This window comes from Staurois parvus, unplaced genomic scaffold, assembly GCF_062004578.1.
Source record: "Staurois parvus isolate SC_StPar_1 unplaced genomic scaffold, SC_StPar_1.0 ptg000020l, whole genome shotgun sequence".
Classification (NCBI taxonomy): Eukaryota; Metazoa; Chordata; class Amphibia; order Anura; family Ranidae; genus Staurois; species Staurois parvus.
The window spans coordinates 7,593,316-7,620,661 of NW_028317816.1; the positions used below are offsets into that span (position 1 = coordinate 7,593,316).

Here is a 27,346-nt window from a genome sequence, read left to right on the forward strand (position 1 = left end):
CGTGATCATCCTAATTCTGCCTCTCGTGATCACCCAAAATCTGCAGTCCGCGACCACTACAATGTTGCAGCCCGTGATCACCCCAATTCAGCAGCCCGTGATCACCCCAATTCTGCAGCCCATGACCATCTCCATTCTGCAGCCCGTGATCACCTCAGTTCTTCAGCTCGTGACCGCCCTAGCTATGCAACCCATGATCATTCCAGCTCTGCAACCCGTGATCAGATCAGCGCAGTAACATGTAGCCCTCCCAGCTATTCAGCCAGTGACCATTCCCGCTCTTCAGATCATGAGCATTCACATTCTGCAGCCCGGGACCACTCCTGTTCTGCACTGCAAATGCACTCAGCACCCCCGCTTAACTTAGAGGACCTGCGAGCAATAGCAGCAGACATATAATCCTCAGTATTTGCAGCTATATCAGATCTCAGGGACAACTTCCAGTCCGTGGCCCTTAGACTTGATAATGTTGAACGAGACACAGCCCGCCACGACGCAGCCTTATGCCAGGTACAGCAAGTGACAGAATCTCATGCCGTACACCTCAGGGAATTACAACGCCATATAGAAGATCCTGACAACAGGGGCCGTCGCCACAACCTCATGGTAAGGGAGATACCCGAATCTATAGAACCTTCCCGCTTAACTCAAGCTGTATTTTCTATATTCAATGATTTACTAGAAAGACCTCCTGACTCTCCAATAGAAGTGAAGCGCCTCTACAGAGCTCTGAGACCCAGGCATAGAGATACAGACCCGCCCAGAGACACAATCTGTTGTTTAGTGAACTTTCGCTTAAAAGAAGAAATCCTTAGACGAGCTAGAAACCGCAACCGTATCTCCTTTCAGGGTGCAGAGGTCAAAATCTTCCAAGATCTTTCCAATATCACTCTCCAGCGTAGAAGAGAACTCCGCCCACTACTAGATCTGCTACGATCCAGAGCTATCACATATCGATGGAAATTTCCATTCTGCCTCTCAGCAACAGCTTATGGCCGCACTGTCAACCTAAAAGTACCGGAAGACCTGGAACACTTTTGCAATGCCTTGGAATTACCACTTGTTGACCTACCAGATTGGTATAGCGACTTTCGCCTTCCCCCCATGAGGCGGGCCACCTCGATGGAAGACGTTCAAGAAGTGGGACCACCAACACCGCTGACTCCTCCTTCACTCCTCACCACCACCAACTGGAGGAAGAGCCCCCAGGAATGGTAGCCCCACGGCTTCACCAGCCCATCGAAAAGCCTGCTATTCTTCCTAAACCTGAGGCCTCTAATCCTGCTGACTAGCGGAAGCGAGAACATCCTCCAAACTTCCATGATCCTGTTTCCACAACACTTCACTTTTTTTTTTCTCCATGTTATTTTGACCTCACTTACTAAGATACTGGAGTAACTCTTAGTATCACTGGTACCTTGACCCTCCCAATCTCTTTAAGCCGAAGCAAATATACTCCTGACCTCTTACAGATAGGCCCACTTAAGGATACCTACCATTGGAGGGACTCAACTCTGTAAACTGGCTTCGATATCATCCTACCGACACTTCCATACAGACTACGAACTTCCCCTGGCATAACTTCTATGCTCAATGACCACCCTTCCTCGTCTATTGAAGTTTGGTTTCGACTAGAGCTTTTTGCGCCTTCTAAGAAATACCATCAGTCATTACTAGGGACCGATACTGCAGGACTATCAAAGATATCCATGATCCCAGAAAGAAGATCAATCTTTCTGGAATGCTACTCTCAGCTCATCCAACCATCCTGCGACACACTTGCTTGACCCTCTATCGGCTGCTCAACTATTACCGAATTGCACAATCACTGTTGACGCTGATCATCCTGTTGATTCACGGAGACTGACACAACACCCAGAATCTCGCTTATGCCATGTTTCGTGAGTAAGAAAACTGTGGAACTCCCTGATGTTCATTTTAGTGTTACCAATACTCTTCACATTAACGTCACTGCAGCTGAATTTTACTCCACTATGTCCTTAACTTATGTACTCAACTTATAACTTGTGCATCATTTCACTGAATGCTCATAACCTCTTCCATCTCCTGATTCACTTCAACTCATCAACACCTTTTCCCCACTGCTATGCCCTTCGCCTCCATTTCTCCCCCCCCCCCCACCCCCTCTCCCCATTAGTCCCCTCCCCTTCTTATCTTTAACCCCCCCTTTTTTCTCCTTTTTTTTTATCGCTCTCTTTTTCCCGTCTTCCTCTGATTACTTTCTCTTCATTTACAACAGAATTGTATTCTTATGCATGTCGATGGTTCCAATTATTAGTTATTATGTTAGTTGACTAGCTCTTGTCACCGGCAATGTACCTATTCATATGCTTATATGGAATGTATTCATGTGCATTAAGATGTTTTTTACAGGTTACACTACAAATGACATTTAAGAGGACGATGTGAATCCCTCCTCAGCATCTACTCCTAAACAGGCTTCCCCATGTATTGCAACTCCGTTCAACATCCTGGCTTTTTAACGCGATCCCCCGGCTACTTACTCTCCTACCAACTCAGCTTCATACATCATTAATTCTTAAATCTTAACCACTGCTGGCTCTCTATTAATCCCCTCTTTTTACGCCGCCTATATATGCTACCTAGACCATGTTGAGGTTCGGGACCTCACCCCATCACAGGTTTCTACCACCCCCGCACACGGCACACGCTGGTAGTTCCTGCCGACCTTCATCGGAATCTCCTATATTTTTGGTGGGATAGCTGGTCTAACCCCACTTTCAGTACTTAACCCTTCTGCTATCTTTACTCCTATCCCCTTCTCTTTTTCTCGCTGCTCCCCCCCTTTCCCCCTTTTTTTTATCCTTCTGGCTCTGCCTCCCTTGCTTTCCCCTCTTCTCGGTTCTAAGCTTATTTGTGCTCTCTCGCCCCTTGCCCTGGGGCGCCGGGGGTGCATATTGCACCACCCCACCGGACAGTTGCTACACCTCTCAGCAATGGAACTTGAACTCCCTGACTGTAAAATGCTTCCCCACAAAACTGCTCACATCACCCCTTCCCTCAAACTTATTACCATGAATGCTAAAGGTCTCAATACTCCTGAGAAACGCTCGCAACTCCTGGCTAGTATGTGTAGCATGAAACCGGATCTCGTTCTCCTACAAGAAACCCATTTTCATTCTAATGTGATACCCAAATTAGAAAATAAACACTTTCTGCAGGTTTACCACACGACTTCTCCGATCTCTAAATCTAAAGGAGTCTTGATCCTTCTCTCTAAGAATCTGCTGCTGACAGTTACTGACATTCTTGCAGATGACCAAGGGCGATATCTCTTCCTGAAAGGTATGCTACGAAACAAACCAATCACTATAGCAAATATCTACAGCCCCAATACTGGTCAAGTTTCCTTCTTTCGTTCAATCTCCCATTCTCTCTCTTCTTTCCAGAGCGGGATCTTGATTCTCGGAGGAGACTTCAATGTGTCTTTAGAACCCCTTCTAGACACCTCCAGGGGCACATCCTACCTGCCTTATAAGGCTCTACGCCAAATTAAGCTTAGCCTTCAAGACCTTCTCTTACATGATGCGTGGCGTATCTTACACCCTAGTGAGAAAGACTTTACTTTCTTTTCGATTCCCCACAACAGATACTCCCACCTGGATTATTTTTTCATCACACAGCAAGACCTAGCTCTCCTTTCATCAGTCTGCATAGAACCGATGGTGCTTTCCGACCATAACCCAGTCTCGATTGTCCTCAATCTCCCTGATGGTCCCTCAGTTACTCCTATCTGGTGTTTAGACTCTCATCTCCTAACGGATACTGTCCGGGTAGCTGAATTACACAAATGCCTTTCCGAATACTTCTTAGAAAATGATACTCTGGAAGTCTCACCCCTGACACAATGGGAAGCACATAAATGTGTCATTAGAGGAAAACTCATTGCAATGGCCTCAGCTATTAAGCGAGATAAACAGGTACGCCTAAAGGATTTATTCACTAAACTTAATCCCTTGGAAACCAAATACAAATGTACACTAGCTCGCAATGTTCTTCAGGAACTCTCTAACACCCATGCTCTTATCCTTGAGGAAATGGGTCGAGGCCTCCGCCGAAGATATACTTTTCACAAAAACTATTTTACGAACACGGAAACAAAAGTGGGCACCTTCTGGCCCAAGCGCTAGGCTCTAAAAAGGCAAAGAAAAACGGTCCCTCAACTCAGATCCCATAAAGGCAATCTGCTGGAAAACAATGACGATGTTGCTCGAGAATTAAGATTGTTCTATTGCGCCCTATACGATCTCCACTCCAAGAAAACTCCCCTTCTCTCTCCATCATCCAGGTCGACCCTTTTGAAAGAGTTGTTAGACAAACACTGCCCCACCTCCATCACTTCGTCTATCGCTGAAAAACTTGATTGCCCCATAGCAATCAAAGAATGGGATCTTGCGCTAAAACAACTTAAGCCTGGTAAAAGTCCAAGCCCTGACGGCCTTACGACCACCTACTACAAGACGTTCTCGAACGTGCTCTCTTCCCGTTTTTTGAGTGCCTTCAACTTTATCTCACCTTCAGCACCTCTGTCTACGGAAATGTTGACTGCACACATAACCGTTATACCCAAACCAGGAAAAGATACTATGCAAGCTGCTCACTATCGTCCAATCTCGCTACTAAATGTAGACATCAAGATTTTTGCTAAAATATTAGCTTCCCATTTACTTCCCCTCCTCCCATCTCTTGTCACAAATGATCAAGTCGGCTGAATCCCCAGACGCGAAGCCAGAGACAACACTATCAAAGCTATACACCACCTTTTGACTACCTCGAACCAACAAGGCTTCTTTCCTTCCTTAGATGCGGAGAAAGCGTTTGACACGGTCGCATGGGATTATATAGAGAAAGTATTACAAACAATGGGACTTGGTTCGCGTTTGCCAACCTTTAATGTATCTCTACGCCTCTCCATCGGCAAGAGTTAGAGTAAATGCCACACTGTCAGACGCTTTCCCCATCCGTAATGGTACCAGAAAGGGATGACCACTCTCCCCTATCCTTTTTGTACTGACGCTGGAACCTTTTCTTCACTGTCTCAGACACAACCATGATATCAAAGGTCATAGCTCTGCAGGTAAGGAGTATAAATTAGCAGCATTTGCCGATGCTTTTTTTTTATCAGCACCCCCCACTTTACTCTTTCAGTCCTCCTAGCAGAATTTTGTCACTTCCAATCCTTGTCCAACCTCGAAATCAACTTTTCGAAGTCTTATGCCCTCAATGTGACTCTTTCTTCTACAGATGTAATCCACTGTCAGTGAAACTTTCCCTTTTTATGGAAACAGGATGCCATCACTTATTTAGGCATTCAGCTCCCTAAGAACCTACAAGACCTCTACAGTAAGAATTATCTACCCATCCTGCGAGAGTTAACGAATGATTTCAAATGATGGAACAAACTTATCTTTTCCTGGTTCGGCAGAGCCGCTATCCTCAAAATGAATGCTCTCTCGCGACTCCTCTACCTATTACAAACTATACCCATCCACCTACCTCGCAATTTCTTACTCTCTTACAGGAGCCTCTGCTACAATTTCCTGTGGAACAATCACAGACAATGAATTAGTTACGCTAGACTGGCGCTTCCCAGACACAAAGGGGGAATAGGCCTACCCGACATCCAGAATTATCTCCATGCATGCCATCTCTCCAGGATAGTAGTTTGGAACACTCATAACACTGTTAAAGACCGGGTCTCTCTCGAAGGCTTCTTTCTTACCCACGCCTCTTGCTTCTACGCCTTGGTTGCACGTTCACCATACCCCTCAAGAAGCAAAGACCCACCCTTTAATTTACTCAACCCTTCGCATCTTTAGTACTATTTGCAAAAGTTCCAAATCAATTTCATCAGTCCCAGGGCCTCTTGCCCCTCTACGTCAAAACCCCGATTTTCCACCAGGCTTACACCCACCATTCCTCAAGAACCATTGGCCTTTCAAAAAGATGATATCCCACCAATTCTTTAACAGAAACACAATGCTTTCCAGGAAACAGCTAGCCTCCAACCTATTAACAAACCCTATACCATCATGGCCATACTAGCTTGTACAATATTACCTACATTCACTTTATAAAAACCAACAGGTGTCTAGACTTCTGACCGCATTTGAGAAACTGTGCTCTAAACAATCGCCTCAAAGTCATCTAATCTCCACCATCCACTCTCAACTGAGCTCCAACCACCCTTCTACCAGTGGCACAGCTTGCGCGGCATGGGAAAGAGACTTCTTGATTTCTTTCACTCAAGTTGACTGGGAACGCATTCATCTGAACACACTCAAAGGCTCGGTAAATGTATCCACCCAAGAAAATGGTTACAAAATTCAATCCCGCTGGTATCGCACCCCTGCTCTTCTCCATAAATTTAACCCAGATACCCCTGACACTTGTTGGAGATGTGAGGAGGAGGGAACCCTTCTACATATCTGGTGGACATGTCCTAGAATTAAACACTACTGGTCTGAAATACACCGAATTATTCAACGCGTAACTACTTACACTTTAGATTTTACGCCCGCTTAGTTCTTACTGCACCATTCCTCTCTCCCCCAGTCGACTTATTTTAAGTCTCTAGCCATGAACATGGTTAACACAGCTAAACAAGGTCTTCCAGTTCACTGGGGGTCCCCACAACCTCTGACTATAAGAGAATGGCTCATCCACATACGTAAAATAGCAGAAATGGAAGAACTCATTTTTATTGCCCGAGACTCTCCTGCCAAATTTGATTCTAAATGGGCTTGTTGGACACATTTCCAGACAACCGAAGAGTTTGCTCTATTGATTGACAAACCTTCGCCCCAATAAAGACATTACAGCCCACCTATAAGACCACCCGTATATACCTGGTTCTCTTCAGGCTACTCTTCTCTGAGGAAGGGATTGAACGTTGGGATCCTATCTGGTTGCGCTCCTTCCCCTTCACCTCACGGCCTTCTATGGTGTGGGGAGGAGGGGGGGGTGATGCTTCGGCGTACGGCGGAGAGGGCGAGAGACACATAATACCCCCCTCTTATCCTTCCTCGATAACTTAAGTTACGTTTCGTAGCACTCATCTCCCCCCCCCCGCCTTCCCTACTCTTCCCTCCTTCCCTACCCCTCCCTCCTTTCTCCCCCCCCTTTTTTTTTTCTCTCTCTTTTCCCTTTCTTTTGCTGGGACGGTGCTTCACTCATGCAAAACCGAACATTTTCATACCTGACCTAGAATCACATTATCAATTAACGTTCCTCAGTGTAATTTCTCCACATCCACCATTCTCAAAAATGTTCTCTAATGTCAATGATTCCATGTTCTGGTCTATCATGAATCTACGCACGATATTGACAATAGGTTCTTATGACCATAGTTACTCAAAACCTGTTTATTTTTTGTCCTTCTAGATTCTCTTCCTCCTCTTAGTTCTCTAAGTTGTTGTTTGGGGTCTGCCCCCTCATTCTTCTGTGTTCAATTTCCATGGCAATTTGTTTTGTTTTTTTTTCTTTCTTTTTGTTTGACTTACTCTCGTTATAAGGCTAGATGCGTCTAGCAAACTGTTGTATCGATACAACCCATGCTTTTGTCTGTTTATGTTTTTCGATGCTCAACAAATATTTATTAGAGAAAAAAAAAAAAAAGAATTTAGAACTTCTGATATGCATGCTTCCAAAATACAGAAGCTATTGGATCATCAATTTGGAGAACAAAGTGACCTGGATTCTAGGGCTCACTGGAGGCTTTAAGCAGTTGTCAACTGCAGATAGCCGAATGACAGCTACACTGCGGCCGGCCAGTTCTGGGAGGGCGTCATAAGACGTCCTCCCAGAACGCGCTCTCCTGCGCGCCCCCTGGGGCGCACACCTGGCGATCTCCGTGATTGCTGTGTCCTACGGACACAGCTGATCACGTGATGTGGTAAAAGGCCAATCACAGCGGCTTTATACCACGTGATCAGCCGTGTCCAATGACATGCTGATCACAGGGAAATGCAATTGCCGGTTCTCAGCTGCACTTTCCTCATGCTGTCAGAATGTGGGGAAAGTACTGCCGAGAACCAGCAGTTGTCAGAGCAGGGATTAGCACCGATCATCAGGGCACTGATGATTGGTGCCCAGCAGTGCCACCCACCAGTTCCACCCACCTGTGGCCAGCAGTGCCACCCACCAGTGCCCATCAGTGCCACCCACCTGTCACCCACTTGTGCCAATCAGTGCCAGCCACCTGTGTCACCCACCTGTGCCCATCAGTGCCACCCACCTGTGTCACTCACCTCTGCCCAGCAGTGCCACCCACCTCTGCCCATCAGTGCCACCCACCAGTGCCCATCAGTGCAGCCCAGCAGTGCTGCCAGTCAGTGACCAGCAGTTGTGCCAGTCAGTACCCAGCAGTTGAGCCAGTCAGTGCCCAGCAGTGCCGCCTATCAGTGCTGACTGTCAGTACACATCAGTGCCGTCTATCAGTTCCACCTATCAGTGCCGCCTATCCGTGCCACCTCATTAGTGCTGCCTATCTGTGCCCTTCAGTGCTGCCTATCAGTGCAGCCTCATCAACGCACATCAGTAAAGGAGAAAAATTACCTGTTTGCAAAATTTTATAATAGAAACAAGGAAACTTTTTTTTTCAAATTTTTTGCTCTTTTTTTGTTTATAGCGCAAAAAATAAAACCCCCAGCGGCAAGTAAATACCACCAAAAGAAAGCTCTATTTCTGAGAAAAAAATTATACAAATTTCATATGGGTACAATGTTGCATGACCACGCAATTGTCATTCAAAGTGCGACAGCGCTGAAAGCTGAAAATTGGCCTGGAAAGGAAGGGGGTATAAGTGCCTGGTAGGCAAGTGGTTAAATAAAGCAAAAGCAACAAGGAGCCATATTAAAGGTAGCTACTATAAAAGGCAAATTATATACTGAACTCCATTATGCAAATGGATAAGTTACTGGCCATTGACAATGATAATTTCACCAGATTCCTAGACTTTTGGTTTTCATGGATCCACTTTGCTGATTCTCCTGAAATATTGCCTTTTTTTAGAAATTAGGTCAGCAATAACAATAGCTAGAAACAGATGGCTGGACCTTTCCATCAGATGGTCTACCCTCTCCCCTTCTCTCCCTTCCCCCCTTGTTTTTTCTGTACCCTTCCTCTTATGTCTCTACCTTGTCTCTTCTTTAGACCCCCTCTATCTTTAATTTTATATCAGGAAAGGTGGCTTTATGTGAAATGTTACTCTATTCCTCAGCAAAGGTTTCTCCCACAGGAATGACATCTCATACTTTACTGGCTGGGAGCCTGCACAGACACTTGAACTGGCCCACCAAATCCCACCCCTGTAGATCCTATATGAATAGCCACTCAAGTGGACTCTTGAGAGTCATTGATCCGTATTCTTGTTGTATTACTTGATTAACGTGTTATAGTCTTATTTTATCTGGCCTGCCATTCTTTGAGGATATTGTTACTGATAATCTGTATACAGCTGTTGCTACAATACCTTGTTTATGAACTTTGATAAATGCCACATTTTTCCAATTAAAAAAATAAATAAAAAAAAGGCATATTCTAGTTTTATATCTTTAGGATGCTGGGATATATGTTATAGTTAGAGATAAATATATTAAATAAAGACAGCTAGATAGAAAGATAACTAGATTCATGTGTCATGTAGATATATACCACAACTCATAATAACCCAGAAGAGTAATAATGTTTGTACAAATGAGACTTTTAGGTAATTATCTGCGAATTTACAATATAAACACAACTTTAATTACAGAGTAACTGTATCCTTACATATGCTGTAAAATGAGAATTTCCATAGTCGAGGCTTTATTACAATGGTCTACAATGCGCCAGGAACTTTCTGACAGGCACGTGTTTTCCCAAACCAAAATGATCAAAGGTGCCCTTGAATATCTGTATTAAAAAGATGACAGTGGAACATATGCCACAGAAGGTAAACATATATGCAAGCCAAACTAAAGGAAACTCACTATTAGAACTGAAGACTATAACAGCGATATTTTATTTCCAGCCACAATGTAAATGAAGGTGAATGAGCTAATGGCAGATTGAGTAAAAGCCACATTGTTTGGAGTTTCTTTTGACAGTTGATAGAGAGAACTGAGAACAATACAAAAAACACATTGTTACAGAGGCAGGTGAACACTGTCTCCCGAAAGTCTGTTCCAGAGACAAAACCAGGACTCTTTGCTGTACTTTGGCACACACATTGTATATAAACATTTACTAGGCATATTAACCAACAAGATGCTCACAGTTAGTTCATTTATTAGAATGTCTTCTATATTTCTATCCAAGCCACATCTTAATGTCTTATCTGTAATAACCTCATGATGTATTACAGTTCCCAGCAGGTTTTATTACAATACACCTAACCATACATATAAGCTTTACTTAGTTTTGAGTTACATCAATGGGATAATGCTCTTTGTAAAGCCCAGGAAAAAAATGCCATTGCTATATAAATGAACTGAAAATTACAGAATGTGTAACCAGATTGGTGGTCGTGGGGCAATGCTTTACAGACCCTGAGAAACATGGCATCACCACACATCAGAAGCATATAAAACACTATCTGCACCATATCCTGGTAATGCTTTTTTAGTAGACCTTCTCTGCTTAATAGACTTTCTCTACAATTGTCTAATGCTTGTAATGTAAGTTATAAACTCTAGATAAGCTTCCCTGTGCTGCTTTGCATGTATAAAAAAATTATAATTTTGTTGGATAATGGTAGCATCATATAAAACACCCCATGCTTGACAAATACGGGTGTTCTTAAAAGGTGGGCATAGGCTTTGCTAGACCTTAAAACAAGGGGGGAATTGCTCAACAGGGTAATATAATTGCTTTATGAGGCACTACACTAATTTTCCCCACTTGTAACATCCAGAATTTCACATGTGCACACAACACACCACTTTTATTGTATGTCCTAACAACATCCCTCTAGGTGAGAGAGTCAATATCAAAGCATGAAAATGCTGTCAACCTGCACCAGTATCCACTCAAACAAATTAGTAACACAGTAGCCTCTGCAATATGGCAGTCCATAAGAGACAGTTTCTCTAGAAATATGGCATGTTTGAAAAGTCTTTATAGGTCATCAATTTAGCGTTAACAGTGAATGATGGCCTTAGAATTATGGCACTTAATTTGGAGTTTGTGGCGATGTATAATACATATTCTGCAATTGTTGTTTTTTTATGCATGTGCACTAAACACATGTTTGTGTTCATATGTGTGTGTTTTTTTAAATGGGGGCTTTGGTCATTTTTTGGGGGAGGAGGTTTCTATTTTATTAAACTTAATTTTTAACACTTTTTTTTTAAACCCAACTTTATTGTTATCACAAGTTGGCTAATTTCCTATGTGATAACACAGTGCAAGTGATAGGCTGTCCTTAATAAGACATCAGGGGTCTGTTAGAACCCTGTTGTCACCCCTGCACTGTGTTGAAGTCATACAGTATTAGTATTTTAAGTGAAGGATTTAAACATTTAGTAATATTTATTGAACATGTCTAACAAGCTTTCTTTTGGGTATCTGCTAAATCGGTAAGTTTACTTACACTACAGATTTCAGTTTTTCGTTTATAAATCAGTGTTGTCCCCTTCCTCAATCATTCTGCAAAGATACCAGGCTTGTAAAAGCTGATTACCCTATAAACAGGGGATCACAAGCATACAGACACTGTTTCAAGCTAAGAACATAATTGCTCTGCAGCAAGGGATGGGTTTCACCCATTCATTTTCTCTGTAATTCCTCTCTCTTACACCATCATTCCCCAGTCAAATTCTTAAAGGGTCAGTCCACCCAAAATTGTTCTTTTACATGTTGACATATGATGGAGAGTTAAACTTTGTATTAGTTTTCCTACATCTCTTGGATACTTTGCAAGATTTCTGTTATGGAGTTCTTGGGTCTTCACACCTGCGGGGACCATTAAATTCTCACTTTACCCAATGCATTTTACAAATTTATTTTAGGTTATGAAGAAGACAATAGGAAATGTTGGAAAATATAAACGTGGGCTGGAACACCTAAAACGTAATGGTGGTCAGCAAAAGAGTTAGGTTGGGTACACACTATAAGAAAACTGAGCGAAAGATTGTATGCTTTTCCTCAATGTTTCACAGCAAATTGAACCTGAGGATGGTACCAATTGTATGAAAATTCTCAAAAGACAAAGGCTTTTTTTTTTTTACGTAAGAAACATTGTAGTGTATTGTGTTTATTGTTTCTGATCATATGCAGTCTTTCGTATCCGATTTTTCTCATACAAAAACAGTACACATTAAAAGAAAATCGGTAGTTCTGTTCATGTATGTGAAAAATTTGGAGTTTGTTCCCTCGGAAATTATTGAAAGTTGTATACATACTATACAAAAATCAAAAGATTGTTCCTCGTACGGAATTTTTCTTATAGTGTGTAACGCACTTTAGGAATTACAGCAGACAGAGAGACTTTATTCTTGGAGTCTCTCAAGTCATTGGTTCAAACTGAAAAATGGAAGACATGCATCATGACTATAACATTACCGTGCTATTATTTGAAACAGAGGCCATGGAACAACCAAGTTGAACAACACAACTCACAGAACATTTTTTTTACTATATTACAGTGATATACTGTTTGAAAGAGAAATAAAAAATAGCTATCAAAAGCAATTATTTACAAAAAAAAGTTTAAGAGGAGTTTTTTAAACACAGCACCTACAGTATTTCAATAGACCACTTAGCTGCAAAATACATCTTCAGCTGGTTTGCAGTAACTCTTTAGAATCATCACTATATACAAAACGTTTTATAGAAGTGCTAAGCAAAAAAAATGATCAGGTATCTTGCTTAGTGGGGGAATTTGAGGTTATGGCTTATGATCCTTTGCTGTGTTTTCTTATTTTTAACATTAGATAGCCAAGCAGTCTGTATGCAATTTTCAATGATGTCAAGAGAAATTGAGTGCAGATTTCCAAGCCAAAGTCTGAAAATCCCTGCAGTAAATATAATAAGAAAAATCAAACCATCTACGCTCACTGTGGACAAACCACAGATATATTTGTTTGAATTGTTTCTAGCAAAGCAGTTTTCATTACGTTCTCATATGTGTACTAATGTGTGCCTCCAATTTGGAAGCTACACTAGAACACAGCACGTTTATTTAGATCTGAAGGCATACGTGGAGTTACTCCAGACTGACATAAAGGAGCTAGTATTTGACAGATGAAGTATATGGGGGGTGCTTGCTCTTGGTTTTAAACAGAGCCACATTTTACCTACATATATTTTCTAAATAACTCCAGATAACGTTTTTTATTAGACGGTGTGGGTAAAGATTAATACCCGTTATCAGTTTTAAATTACTTTGTGTCCCCATTGGAGATATTTGGGGCAGGAAATTATTTGAAATATCTACAATAAAACCAGACAGTGACAAAAAAAAATTCTAATGGGAAGATTGAGCAAAGTTCAAAACTCCTGCCATATTTTTATTGTAGTTGGTGTCTTTTTGTCCTGGAGATACTGTCTTTCCTTACCCTGGGGTCCCAGGGACAGAAAATGGAGGGAAGCTTTCCCAGTGGAGTCACTAAACCCCCCCCCCCGCAAAAAACTGACAGAAGTTTTAACTCTCCTTCACTCTGCTAAAAATAGTTGGAGTTGGGCTTTATTGATGACATGGGAAATGGCTTTGAATGAGCTGAGGTGTGGCAGTTTAACATTTTTCCCTAAAGGCACTGTAAAAGAGTTTTCGACTTTCACACAAAAAAAAAAAAAAAGTAAAAATAGAAAAAATAATAAATGCACATTTTGTTGCCATATTCTACACCTAAATAAGGGTGCGGCATGTTCAGAAATGTGAACTTAGCTTTTAACTTTCCCAAAAGAGTTACATTCAAGACATGCTATGACTGATAACGGTCATAGTTGCTTGTGCTCTCAACCAAATTGCTAAGCCATCAAATGGTTGGTGTCTTAACTGCTCACATGTGCACCACCATGGCAATTGAAGATCAGACAGAGGCTAAGATAGCAGCTTCCATGGCTGTAAAGGATAGGAGGGATTAATTTCACTTTAATCCTACCTGGAAATTGATTCTCAAAGGGAGCCCATGGTACACAACAACAACAACCTGACAGAAGCTCTAAAAAAAATCCCTACTCTATCAAAAATGAAATAAAAAAAGTATGAACTCCAGGCCAACTTAATATACCAGTGAAATACATACATGGGAGTCATTTACCTGCCAAAGGATTTGTATTTTTTCAATCCAGTCCTGAGATTTACAAAGCTCTGCCTTACAGCACAGCTCTGTCTAGCAGATTGGGGGACTTATTTTTTATCTGCAGTGGTTTTATTTTCATTTACAAGTTCCATTTCCAGCCCAAAACTGTGATTAGACAGCGAAAGAAGCAGCACATTGATGAGTTCATCTGTCTGTTACTCTTTGCTCTCCACCTATCCTGGAACTACAACACACCTGAATGACTCTTGACACTGCTTCTCTCTTCACCTCTTTTAGTTTTACTGTACAAAAGAATAAAACTGCCAAATTTAGGTACTTACAATGCTTGCAATTAAAATATAGATTTCATGATGTATTAATAATTACAGAGCTGAATAAACTTTTTAATGGTTGTAATAGTGATATAATTCATTAGAAGTAAACAATGATTTCTTTCATTTTATTTCATTTTTCTTTGTGTAAACTAACCAGTGACAATGACTATCATATGTCTCTAGGTATTACAGACTGTTAAACTCATTTCCACTTTTCTATTTTTTTTTCAATGAGTATGGCACTTTTCTTTAATGTGACATCCTGAAGATGTTTTTTTGAGTAGCATGGCCAAATGTTTACAGTGCAGTTACAAAGAAAGGTATTCAGACCACCATTAATCACTTGTAATTACAAACGTAATAATAAAGAAAGCACTGTTGTGGCTGTTTGGCAAGAAACTTTAGGAAGTAGAAATTTAATAAGCACCAAGACAGCAGTATTCTAATTTACATTACCAATGGTGTTTTTATGACCTAAATTACTGTCCAAAATTGGCATGCTAAAGGCATAATGAAAAGGGGTTCAGTTCAGTGCAATAAGCCCAGCTCCATTTTTTTTTTTATGTAAACTTTATTAAAATATAATTGTCACTTAAAAATGAACAAGTACAACAATTCAGATTCCAGTGTATTCATTTGCGCAATGTTTGCAGACACTATAACAATATGGCTTCCAGTGTGTTCATTTGCGCAATGTTGCAGATAGTACTACAAGACAAAGCAGAATTACTAAGATTGTATACAATCTCAAATAATGTCAGGAGAGAGGAAAGTAGGAAAGAGGAGGAAAAGGGATATGGAGGGGGAAGAAGAAAAAAAGGACTGGGGAGGTGTTTGGAAAAAAAACAGGGAGGCATAGAGAGGGCAAAGGGAAGGTAATGGATGGGAAGAGGGTGTTCTATTGACCTCGTCAATGGCAGCCAAACTATAACATACTTTCTAGGAAATTAATTTTCTGCCCCCTATGACCACAAACCAGTGGCAAGACAAGGCCATCCATTGCCCACGGTGAATATGCCAAATTGCACCAAATTTTCTATACCCAATGTGCACACCCAATTGTCTTTGGCAGATGGAGCACTCAGAATCTGTTGCAGCTGTGCATGGTAGCCAATCAGCTTCTAACTTCAGCATGTTCAAATAAGTTTTGACAATAAAACCTGATTGAGTTCTATGCAGAGCTGCACCATATTTTGCACTTTCCCCATAGTGTTTTCTCACCTTTGATAAATTAACAGAAACACCAGAACCATATAGTTAGGTCTCAACAAGCAGCATCTGCATTTCCAATACTTAAAAAAAAAAAAAAATGTAGGTACAGTTAATTCGGCCATACATGGAAAGCACTTCTGGATTCTGGCTGAATTTCGATCCACGTATGGACATTGTGTTTGTACAGAAGTTGATTTACAGATGGATTTCTGTACAACCAGCCTGTCAGGTTGCTCCCAATTAATCCGTGCTGCTGGCTCCTCGCCATCAGATCACGTTATCTAACCTGGGGCAACCTATTGTCATAAAAAGTCAATATCTTCACTTGCTATTTCTTAAAATGGAAGAAAGAAAACTAGAAAAAAAAACCTTGAGCATTGGTTACTGTTTGGTAAAGCAAAATTCTGTAAAATGTTGAACTGCTTCAATTTGGTTACCTGCCACTATATAACAAATGTGCAGTATATTTACCAAAAGTATGTTACCAGCCCATTTAAACCTGGAAATCCATCACCTTAATATATGTCTCCTTTGCTCTGAAGCATTAAGTCAACTAAAGTATGTAAAAATAAAACAAAACAACGGTTCAGCAGTAAAATAAACAGATGTCCAGAGCTTTTCTTTGTTCACTCAGCACAGCTTTAGCTAAGTGCATTTTGTGGAAAACGGAAAACTGTTTTAGTTTGCCTGTTTGATGGAATAAGGAGCTTCTGTGGATACTGTCAACATAACTCAAGTGCTGCTTGTTGCAAATTGTCTCCTTAAATTATGATCAGATTACATTCCTTTTCACACTGCCACATCTGCCATGAACTAAATAGACCAAAATATTTGTTACCCCTATAGTCTGGATAACTATAGTAAAGCATGTAACAAATTAAAATCAATACTACGTAAAAATGACTTAAGTAGCAATTTACTATCTTTCACATGTGGTTAACAACCACTCTTTGTCTTCTGCCCCCAGTCAGTTACTTACATACATTTTCCACTAGTCACGCAACATTTACTTCTGGACTTGGCTAATGTGAGAAACATTATTATTATTACTCAGGCAGCATTTCCAATATCCATATTTGAACTTCCTTCCTCATTACAGCTGATCATATTAAACATGATGTTTCATCTACCTATGCCAATTCTCTGCCGCAGAGCACAATAACATTGTGGGCGATTCCCCCAATGTCAGGACAAAGTCACCTAGCGCCCAGAGCAAAGATGCCAAACTGACATAAGAGTTTTTGAATACAGGAGTGCTGAACTTGCAGGAAAGAGGAGGGGGAAAGAGAACACATCCCACATCACCTTCCGGCTCTCTCCTCCTCTCTTTGCCAATCCCAGAGCTGGGCTGAGAGGAGTAGTGATGCCTCTGTCTCTACTCCTGTCAGCCTTAAAACAGAAAGATGGCTCCCCCCCATCCATGCAATAGATCATTGTGCCCAGGGTAGCCACGCCTCCTGCCCACCCCTTTTCTGGGCCCTGGATTCCCCCATCAACACTGACTGTGCTGTAGGGGGAATCAAGCTATTTTTCTCCTTCCACTGGAAGGAAAGAAAATCACATAATCTATGGGCTGCTTTGGACTATGAATACTGTATGTTGTGAATACACAATAAACAGCAGTAGGCTAAATTGCCTATGATGGTAAAGATAGTCACAGCACAGCCATACATCACTGCAGAAAACCTGGTGTCTACCTATAGCATGTTAGTGAAGAAATGTGAATTTTCAATTATAAGAGTTACATGAAAAAAAAAGTTCCATAAAATACAGGATTATTAAAAAAAATGTAAAACGGTCTAATATAGTAAAAAAATAAGCAAGATCCCACTCAAAAATGGGCTGTGCATAAATTAAGTAATACTTGCTGATTTGATCTAAATTAGGGAAGCTCTTCATGCACAACTTCTGGCCAAAACCCGAAGCAAATAAAAATGTCAAGCTTCATAAACACAAAATCAGTAGGATGGATCATGTAAACATCCACTGGACCATACTAGTAGTTGAAAATCTCCCATAAGACTCAACAAGGAACAGTGAAACTCACATTTCATGGCTGTGATTGTAAATATTTTTTTGGTTACACTGGAGAATACTGGTGGATAAACTGGCAGTTTATACAGTGTATCTGTACGATGGAGTTGCTGTCTCCACTGAGTAAACTTTCCAACATGTGTATATCATAGCTCGTAGGTCGTGAGAATACATGCAGAGAGGTTTATGAAGACAACCATTCTAATGTCTTTAAGATTAAAACCACACCTTAATTTAGCTTCTTTATTGATTGGTATTACTTTATTATTCTCTGCGGCAGTTTATTTATTTCTCCAGTTACACAGATTCAGGATCATTAAAATACACAGGCAATTGTAATTCCTGCTGAGATTGGACCTTTGCATACAGCATCTGTAGTTTTTTTCAGCTTGACTAATTTCCCCATATATCAGAAAGTGAACTTTTGCCATCCTCCCACTGAGCATTTTGATCACCTAGCTAGAACTATGTCACACAAAGATATTTCTATGGAAAGTTTATGTTTGGAAATGTTATCCACAGCAACGCACAGCTGCCTAGGCTTTTCAGTTTTCTCTTTCTTTCACCAAAAACTTGAAGACACTGTTTATTTCCTAGTATTCTCAAAGTCTTGACCCAATAAATTAGTGGAACAACTTAAAGAAACTTGTTTTGGGAGAAATATGTAGGGTGCCACTTTTGACCTACTTTTGAAAAAAAAAAAAAAAGCAGCTGTAAAGCTAACCATGGCTTCAAAACGTTCTTATTTCCATGTATTCTGAGATTCCTGAACCAATAATTTAGTGGAATAACTAAACATAACCTGCTATAGGGGAAATATGCACTTCTGATCTTCATTCACACTTCCAACACTTTCTGAGATAAAGAGACCATACACTGAGCAAGCTTCATCTGGCTCCTGATCAACCATATGAAATTCATTAAGTGGATGGCCATGTCTACATCTTTTTGCCCGACATACAAGGATTGACAATTCCAAGGAGCATGGTGAAAAACTGTTGGCTGAACAGTGGTTCCATCCTGTTGAGACTATTGTGACTGTATAGCATGGATTTAGGAACCAGTTAGATTCTTTTTGTTCAGCTTATAGGCTGAAACAAAAATGTTATCAGTGTATGGCCAGTTTTACAGACAAGCATACAGCAAGTGAAAATTATAAATGAAAGTGTAAATTCTTGCACTTTTAGTACACTGTTCAAATTCCCTATCCCCCATTCACCCATACCCTCCCACGTCCCAAGACAAACACACATTCTGAGCGCATTTGCAATAATTTATACTACTATTGTTGAAATGGAGACTTGGAAAAAGTTTGGTCAAAGAGTAAGGATCTCAAAAAAAATTCCAACTGAGGGAAGTACTGTATTTTATTCATTTTAATAATACTTATTACACTTCATTTGTCTTTAGCCAAGGGCCCAGTTGTAACCACAAAAGCCTTGTTCGTCTTCTGTGCTAGTATGACTATCTGCCTTTTTGTTTCAAAGTGGCCTTACACCCATGCTGCAGTGCTTAGTGTGGGTTCCTGGGAAGAACACTGACACAAGGAACTCACAAAAGTTGAACTCCAGCTGCACAACTAAAGAAGCCACAGGCTTAGCAATGCCGACTGCCCCTAGGTTATTAACCACTTCCAATCTGAGCCAATTCTGACATTCCTCTCCTACATGTAAAAGACATAATTTTTTTTTGCTAGAAAACTACTTAGAACCCCCAAACATTATACATACTTTTAAGCAGAGGCCCAGAGAATAAAATTCATATTATTATTATTATACAGTATTTATATAGTGCCAAAAGGTTTGCTCAGCGCTGTACATTATAGTGGGGGACAGTACATGAGACAGTACAGTAACAAAACAATACACGAGGGGTTCGAGGGCCCTGCTCTTTGGAGCTTACAATCTAGGAGGGAGGGGATAGTGGCTCAGGAGGAAGTGGCTGTGGGGGATGGAGTGGTAGGAGGAGTGGAGGAGATCAGCAGTTAGGTGAGGGTGGGGTAGGCTTCCCTGAAGAGATGGGTTTTCAGGGTGCGCCTAAAGGTGAGGAGGGTAGGTGACAGTCTGATGGATTGGGGTAGTGAGTTCCAGAGGATGGGGGAAGTCCTGGAGAAGTCCTGCAGTTGGGCGTGGGAGGTGGAGACCAGGGATCCAGAAAGTAGGAGGTCTTGTGAGGAGCGAAGATTACGGGTTGGGTGGTATTTGGGTATCAGGTCGGTGAGGTAGTTTGGGGCAGCGTTATGAATGGCTTTGTATGTCAGTGTTAGTAGTCTGAATTTGATGTGTTGGGCAATCGAGAGCCAGTGGAGGGAATGACAGAGGGGGGTGGCAGAAGAGGAGCGGTTGGTAAGGTGGATAAGTCTGGCCGCTGAGTTCAGGATAGACTGAAGCGGGGATAGTCTGTGATGAGGTAGGCCGGTGAGGAGGGAGTTGCAGTAGTCCAGGCGTGAGATAATGAGTGAACGAGTTGTTTAGTAGTGTCTGGGGTTAGGAACGTACGTATTTTGGAGATGTTACGGAGGTGGAGCCTGCATGAGCTTGCTAGCGATTAGACATGGGGTTGGAAGGACAGGTTTGAATTTAGAGTGACACCTAGGACTTTGGCTTGCGGGGTGGGACTGATGGAGGCGTTGTTGGTCGTGATGGAGGGGGGGGCGCGGGCTGGGGAGAAAATTAGGAGCTCGGTTTTTGAAAGGTTCAGTTTGAGGAAGTGGAGCGAAATCCAGTCTGATATGTCGTTCAGCAGGTGGGTGATACGGGCAGAGACTGAAGGGGTGAGTTGAGGGGTGCAGAGGTAAATTTGCGTGTCATCGGCGTAGAGGTGATAGTTGAAGCCGTGGGAGTGTATCAGTTTGCCAAGGGAGGAGGTGTAGATGGAGAAGAGAAGGGGCCCAAGGACAGAGCCTTGGGGGACCCCAACAGAGAGGGGGAGAGAGGGGGAGGTGGTAGCGTTATAGGTAACGCTGAAGGAGCATTGGGAGAGATAGGAGGAGAGCCAGGAGAGAGCGGAGTCTCTGATGCCGAGGGAGTGTAGTTTATCGAGGAGAAGGGGGTGGTCAACTGTGTCGAAGGCCGTGGAGAGGTCAAGGAGTAAGGGGACTGAGTAGTGGCCATTAGCTTTGGTGGTTAGCAGGTCATTAGTGATTTTGAGTAGGGCGGTTGTGGTGGACGGAAGCCAGACTGTAGTGGATCGGGGAGGTTGTTGTCAGTGAGGTGGGAGCTTAGGCGATTGTAGATTAAACGCTCAAGTAGCTTGGAAGTGAATGGCAGAAGGGAGATGGGTCTAAGGTTGTTCAAGTCAGTGGAGTCCAAGGAGGGTTTTTTGAGTATGGGGGTGATGCACGCGTGCTTTAGGGGTGAGGGGAATGCGCCAGTAGAGAGGGAGAGATTGAAGATGTGGTTGATGAAGCATAGGATGGAGGGGGAGGGTGCCGGGAGGAGTTGTGTGGGGACAGGGTCAAGGGGGCAAGTGGTGAGGCGGGCTTCTGAGAAGAGTGTTGGGGGGGTTATGGTGTGCGGGATGTTAAGGGTGGTGGGGGGCAGGGCGGTTGCGAGGTCAGAGGAGGGGAGAGTTGGAGGGGTTGTATTGGGAGGGAGGCTAGGTGGGGAGGTAGGTGGAGCATTGGCAATGTTCTTACGGATTGCTTCGATCTTATTTTGGAAGTGAATGGCATTCTCGTAGGCGGTGAGTGAGGTACTGGGTGGGGGTGGGGGGGGAGAGTAGGGAGTTGAAAGTGGAGAAGAGCCGATGAGGATTGGAGGAGAGGGTGTTGATGAGGGTTATGAAGTAGGTTTGTTTGGCGGCGTGGAGGGAGGAGGTGTAGGTGAGGAAGGCAGATTTGTAGAGGGAGAATGCTTGAGGGGATTTGGTTTTGCGCCAAAATCGTTCCAGCGCACGACTGCGTCGTTTAAGATGTTTAGTGTGGTCGTTCTGCCAGAGTTGAAGCGGTCGGGGTCTAATGCTACGTGTGGTTAGGGGAGCTAAAGAGTCTAGGGCAACTGATAGCGTGTTGTTATATGCAGCAGTGGCCAGGTCAGGGCATGACAGTGGAAGGATACTGTCGTACAGACAGTCAGCTGCAGAGTGGAGAGGGGCCGGGTCTGCTGGACACCTGTTTAATGAATAATTAGACTCACCTGTAGCTTAATTCTTCTTAATTAGGATTTTATTGTCTAAAATGTAGCTTTGCTCTTAAGACTTTCATTGGGGTGTTTTGTTTTTTTTTGCAACATGGCCTTGAATTAATTTTTAGGAAAAATACTTTTTTGTGTATGCAAATTAACAAATCTTGTTTGCAATCAATTGCCCGCATTTGTGGGAGTATTTTGTAGTATAATGTTACATAGAAAATGTGGATTTTGAAAGAAAAGTAAATGTTTTCTGATAAATCTGTTGGGGTGTACTTATTTATGCTGAGCACTGTATGTCCTATAATAGACAGATAGATAGATAGATAGATAGATAGATAGATAGATAGATAGATAGATAGATAATACTACTGCATGTCTAATAAAAAAAAGGAAGTAAGAGGAGCAACTCAACTGGCAGTAATAGTATTAAACTTGCAGTGGACAGAATAGGGGGATCCAATCCAACCCTGCAGGTGCCCTCCCCGTCCTCATACACCTGAGGGAGATTCCTCATTTGCCCACCAATCTGCCTGGCTCTGCATTAAGCTCCAGTTCACACTGGGTACGGCTTTGAAGTCTCGCTCTTGTAGCGTGATTTTAAAGCCACAGATCAGTATGACTTTATGTGTGGCTTGCCAACATCTGTGTGACTTCATACACAGATGTCAATGCAAGTCATACATGAAATCACCAAAAAATAGTGCAGGAACCTTTTTCAAAGTTGCTGTGACACAAGTCGCACTGATTTGAATGGTCCCATAATGGCAAATAGGGTGTAACTTGTCATGCACCCTGGTGTGAATGGGGGCTTAAGATTGCTTTACATGGAATGGTTTTGGTTTCAAGAAACTAGAAACACACCACAAAAAATGGTTGCGTAATGCAGACATTACTTTCCAATGTGTTTGCATTTCTAAGGGGAATATAAGGGGCTTTAATGATCACTTATCTATTGATCATTTTTTTCACTGATGTGCCTTTTCAATAAAAACACAAAATAAAACGTGTGGGGAGAAAAGTTAGTTAACTTACTCACCTTTGTCCCACATAGGGAGTAGGGGTGTAGTTTGGAGATGTTTAGGACTTAGCCATCTCTTGAATGAGTAAATATGTATGCCTAATTAGTATATACCCATGGCCCTCCATTTTTCTTGATTGCAAATTATGTAAGCCAATTTTTAATTGACAATGTCACCACAATTGTTTTTCCCTTCTATTATTGTTTGTTTCCTTCTTTTCTCTTCTTAGACAGAATGGGCTCAATTTAACTGCCCACTTGGCCTATACCCCACTTTTACAATCTTTGATGGAAGGGTTCTCTCTCATTTTGAATGATCACGGTCGCTCAGTCGTTTCATGAACAACATAGAAGCTATCTTCTGGTAAATGCAAATATATTATTTTTTTTTGTGCTTTTTTTATGTACTCTGTTTATTATGGCTCTATTTACAATTCTACACAGGTGTGTAGAATCTCCCTGAGGAAGCAGGCTTTTGTCCTGCGAAACACGTTGGAGACGTGAAGAACGTAAAGAAACTACATATGAGCTATATATACACCTGTTGTATTATTTATGGAATTCTTGGAGTGATTTACAATAAGCTTGATGTTCTGTTTAGTCACAACTTGTAATGGTTACATGTTTTTATTAATAGAGCTGTTTTGATGCTCAATTTTTGTATTACAATCAACGCTTTTTAATGATGTTTAATGAAGTTTTGATTTTTTTTTATTTTTGTACATAGTTTTGTTGGTATGGTGCCTAAAAAGCTCCAGTAGCTTTATTCTGGTTAGGGTTTTTCTATTTTTTCTGTGTCTCGCTTTACCGTAAAGTGATCTTAAAAGACACAAAGCAGAACACATGCTATGAGCGGGATGGGTTATACTGGGCTGCCTTATAGCTCCTTTTGCCAGTGTCCACTCTACAGTTGCATAACCCATCGTTCTTGAATTCCTCTGTGTCCTTTAATCTTCGATTAATAAAAAAGTATATAGTTCTGGTACAGCTCATCCATCAGCACCACATCCCTGAACATACCGTACATACTCGAGTATAAGCCGACCCGAATATAAGCCGAGGTACCTAATTTTACCACAAAAAACTGGGAAAAACTATTGACTCGAGTATAAGCCGAGGGTGGGAACTGAGGCACCTACTAGTCAATGTAAAAAATTGGTGTCAGTGGGAGGAATAGTGCCCCATCATTGGTGTCAGTGGGAGGAATAGTGCCCCATCATTGGTATCACTGGGAGGAATAGTGCCCCATCATTAGTGTCAGTGGGAGGAATAGTGCCCCATCATTGGTGTCAGTGGGAGGAATAGTGCCCCATCATTGGTGTCAGTGGGAGGAATAGTGCCCCATCATTGGTATCACTGGGAGGAATAGTGCCCCATCATTAGTGTCAGTGGGAGGAATAGTGCCCCATCATTGGTGTCAGTGGGAGGAATAGTGCCCCATCATTGGTGTCAGTGGGAGGAATAGTGCCCCATCATTGGTGTCAGTGGGAGGAATAGTGCCCCATCATTGGTATCAGTGGGAGGAATAGTGCCCCATCATTGGTGTCAGTGGGAGGAATAGTGCCCCATCATTGGTGTCAGTGGGAGGAATAGTGCCCCATCATTGGTATCACTGGGAGGAATAGTGCCCCATCGTTGGTGTCAGTGGGAGGAATAATGCCCCATCATTAGTATCAGTGGGAGGAATAGTGCCCCATCATTGGTGTCAGTGGGAGGAATAGTGCCCCATCGTTGGTGTCAGTGGGAGGAATAATGCCCCATCATTAGTATCAGTGACACCAATGATGCGGCACTATTCCTCCCACTGACACCAATGACACTTGCTGACCCCTGTTGCAGTATGGTGCTGCTGCAGCCAGCATATGTGGTTGCAGCAGCACCTCTGCACTGCACACTTACCGGCTTTTCCCTCACTCGATTTTCGCGGGTCCGCTCGGCTCCGCCTCCTTGCCCGTGATTGGCCGCCTGTGTACCTTTCCTGGGCTACAGTTCTGGCGGCCAATCACCGGTGAGGAGGCGGAGCCGAGCGGCAGGAGTGAGGGAGTGGCCGGAGTGACGGAAGGAGCAGCGCTTCCTGGATGGATCATTGGGAGCCAGGTGAGAGACAGCAGCCCTCTGCCCACCCCTGTACGCGCCCCCCTTGACGGAGCCTCGCGCCCCCCCTGGGGGGCGCGCCCAACTATCTGCAGATGTTGACTCGAGTATAAGCCGAAGGGGCCGTTTTTCAGCACAAAAAATATGCTGAAAAACTCGGCTTATACTCGAGTATATACGGTACATCAAAACAAAAGAAAATAAAGAAATATAAGGGATTTATAAGGTGCTCGTGCTACCCTCAGGAATATTGAATATTTGAATATTGTTTTCTTTATTTTCTTTTGATTAATAAAAAAGTCTACAAGAAGAAGAAAAAAATTAGGTAGTAAATTACTTAAACATTTCTCACCAGACTGTCCATCCTCCTATGACACTAGCATAAAAAATTAAGAATGGTGGGAGTGGTTATACCAGGCTGTTCACTGTTTTTTATTTGCCAGTGTACAAATGCTCCTGTAGATGGCAGTTTAACCCAAATGTCAATTAATCTTGTGTCCCTCAATAAATAAAAAATGTATAAAAAACTTTCTTTATGATTGCTTTAACTAACATCATATATATGCTTCTTATATCTTTCTATCTGTGTATAAACAGTGTGTCAGACAGTCCTTTCTTTAACAGCAGCTATATTTATGCAGCAACTCCCCATTGTCATTTTGACAGTCGGGCATTGCCATCAATGCTGTCGGCTTGTCACATGCAGACATGGTGGATACTACTACTAAAAACATTGCATGTTAATGGGTCACTATTATCACTAATCAGTAACCTGTCCCACAAAATATTGCACAGCTGACACTGAAGCAAGGGAATTTAATCACTTGCCTACAGGGCACTTATACCCCCTTCCTGTCCAGGCAATTTCCAGCTTTCAGCGCTGTCACACTTTTAATGACAATTGCGCAGTCATGCAACACTGTACCCATATGAAATTTTTATAATTTTTTTGTGACAGATAGAGCTTTATTTTGGTGGTATTTAATCACCTCTGGGTTTTTTATTTTTTCTTAAACAAACCAAAAACCACTGAAAATTTTGAAAAAAAAAAAGTTTTTTCTTAGTTTTTGTTATAAAATTTTGTAAATAAGTGATTTTTCTCCTTCACTGATGTGCGCTAATGAGGCTGCAGTGATGGGCACTGATAGACTGCACTGATGGACACTGATAGGTGACACTGATGGGGAGTCACTGGTAGGTGGCACTGATGGGCATTGACAGGCATCACTGATGGACACTGAAAGGCAGCACTGATATATGGCACGAATAGGCGGCACTGACTGGCACTGATAGGTGGCACTGACTGGCACTGATAGGTGGCACTGACAGGCACTGATAGGCGGCACTGATGGGCACTGATAGGCGGCACTGACTGGCTCTGATAGGTGGCACTGACTGGCACTGATATGTGGCACTGATTGGCAGCACTGATAGGTGGCACTGATGGGTGACACTGAAAGGCAGCTCAGATGGGCACTGATAGGTGGCACTGACAGGGACTGATAGGCGGCACTGACGGGCATTGATAGGCGGCACTGACTGGCTCTGATAGGTGGCACAGACTGGCACTGATATGTGGCACTGATTGGCAGCACTGATAGGTGGCACTGACTGGCACTGATGGGTGACACTGAAAGGCAGCTCAGATGGGCACTGATATGTGGCATTGATGTTCACTGGTAGGCACTGATATGTGGCATTGATGTGGCACTGGCAGGTGGCATGGATGAGCACTGAGAGCTGGCACTGATGGACACTGAAAGGTGGCACTGCTGGGGCTACACCGATCATCAGGGCACACTGATCATGAGTATCCCCTCCGAGGAATGCCGATTACCAGCTCTCCTCTCCTCACGAGCTGTCAGCGTGACAGCTCGTGAGGAGATAAATGCCAATAACCAGCATTTCCCTGTTTACATGTGATCAGCTGTGATTGGATACAGCTGATCACATGACCGAGCCGACATCTTCGGCTCTTTCCGTGGATCGGTGATGAGGGAATAACACACACCTGGCCATTGAACAGCTGAGAAGCCAATTGTCCCATTACTTTTGGTCCCTTAACAAGTGGGAGGCACATATGCAAACTGTTGTAATTCCTACACCATTCACCTGATTTGGATGTAAATACCCTCAAATTAAAGCTGACAGTCTGCAGTTAAAGCACATCTTGTCCGTTTCATTTAAAATCCATTGTGGTGGTGTATAGAGCCAAAAATGTTAGAATTGTGTAGATGTCCCAATATTTATGGACCT

At 42.4% G+C, this 27,346-nt stretch overlaps 1 protein-coding gene across 3 annotated transcripts in view; it reads right to left on the minus strand.

Moving 5' to 3' along the window:
- BBS9 (Bardet-Biedl syndrome 9) overlaps positions 1-27,346 on the minus strand; it is a 488,277-nt gene that overhangs the window by 53,344 nt on the left and 407,587 nt on the right. The gene's annotated exons all lie outside the window — the stretch shown is intronic.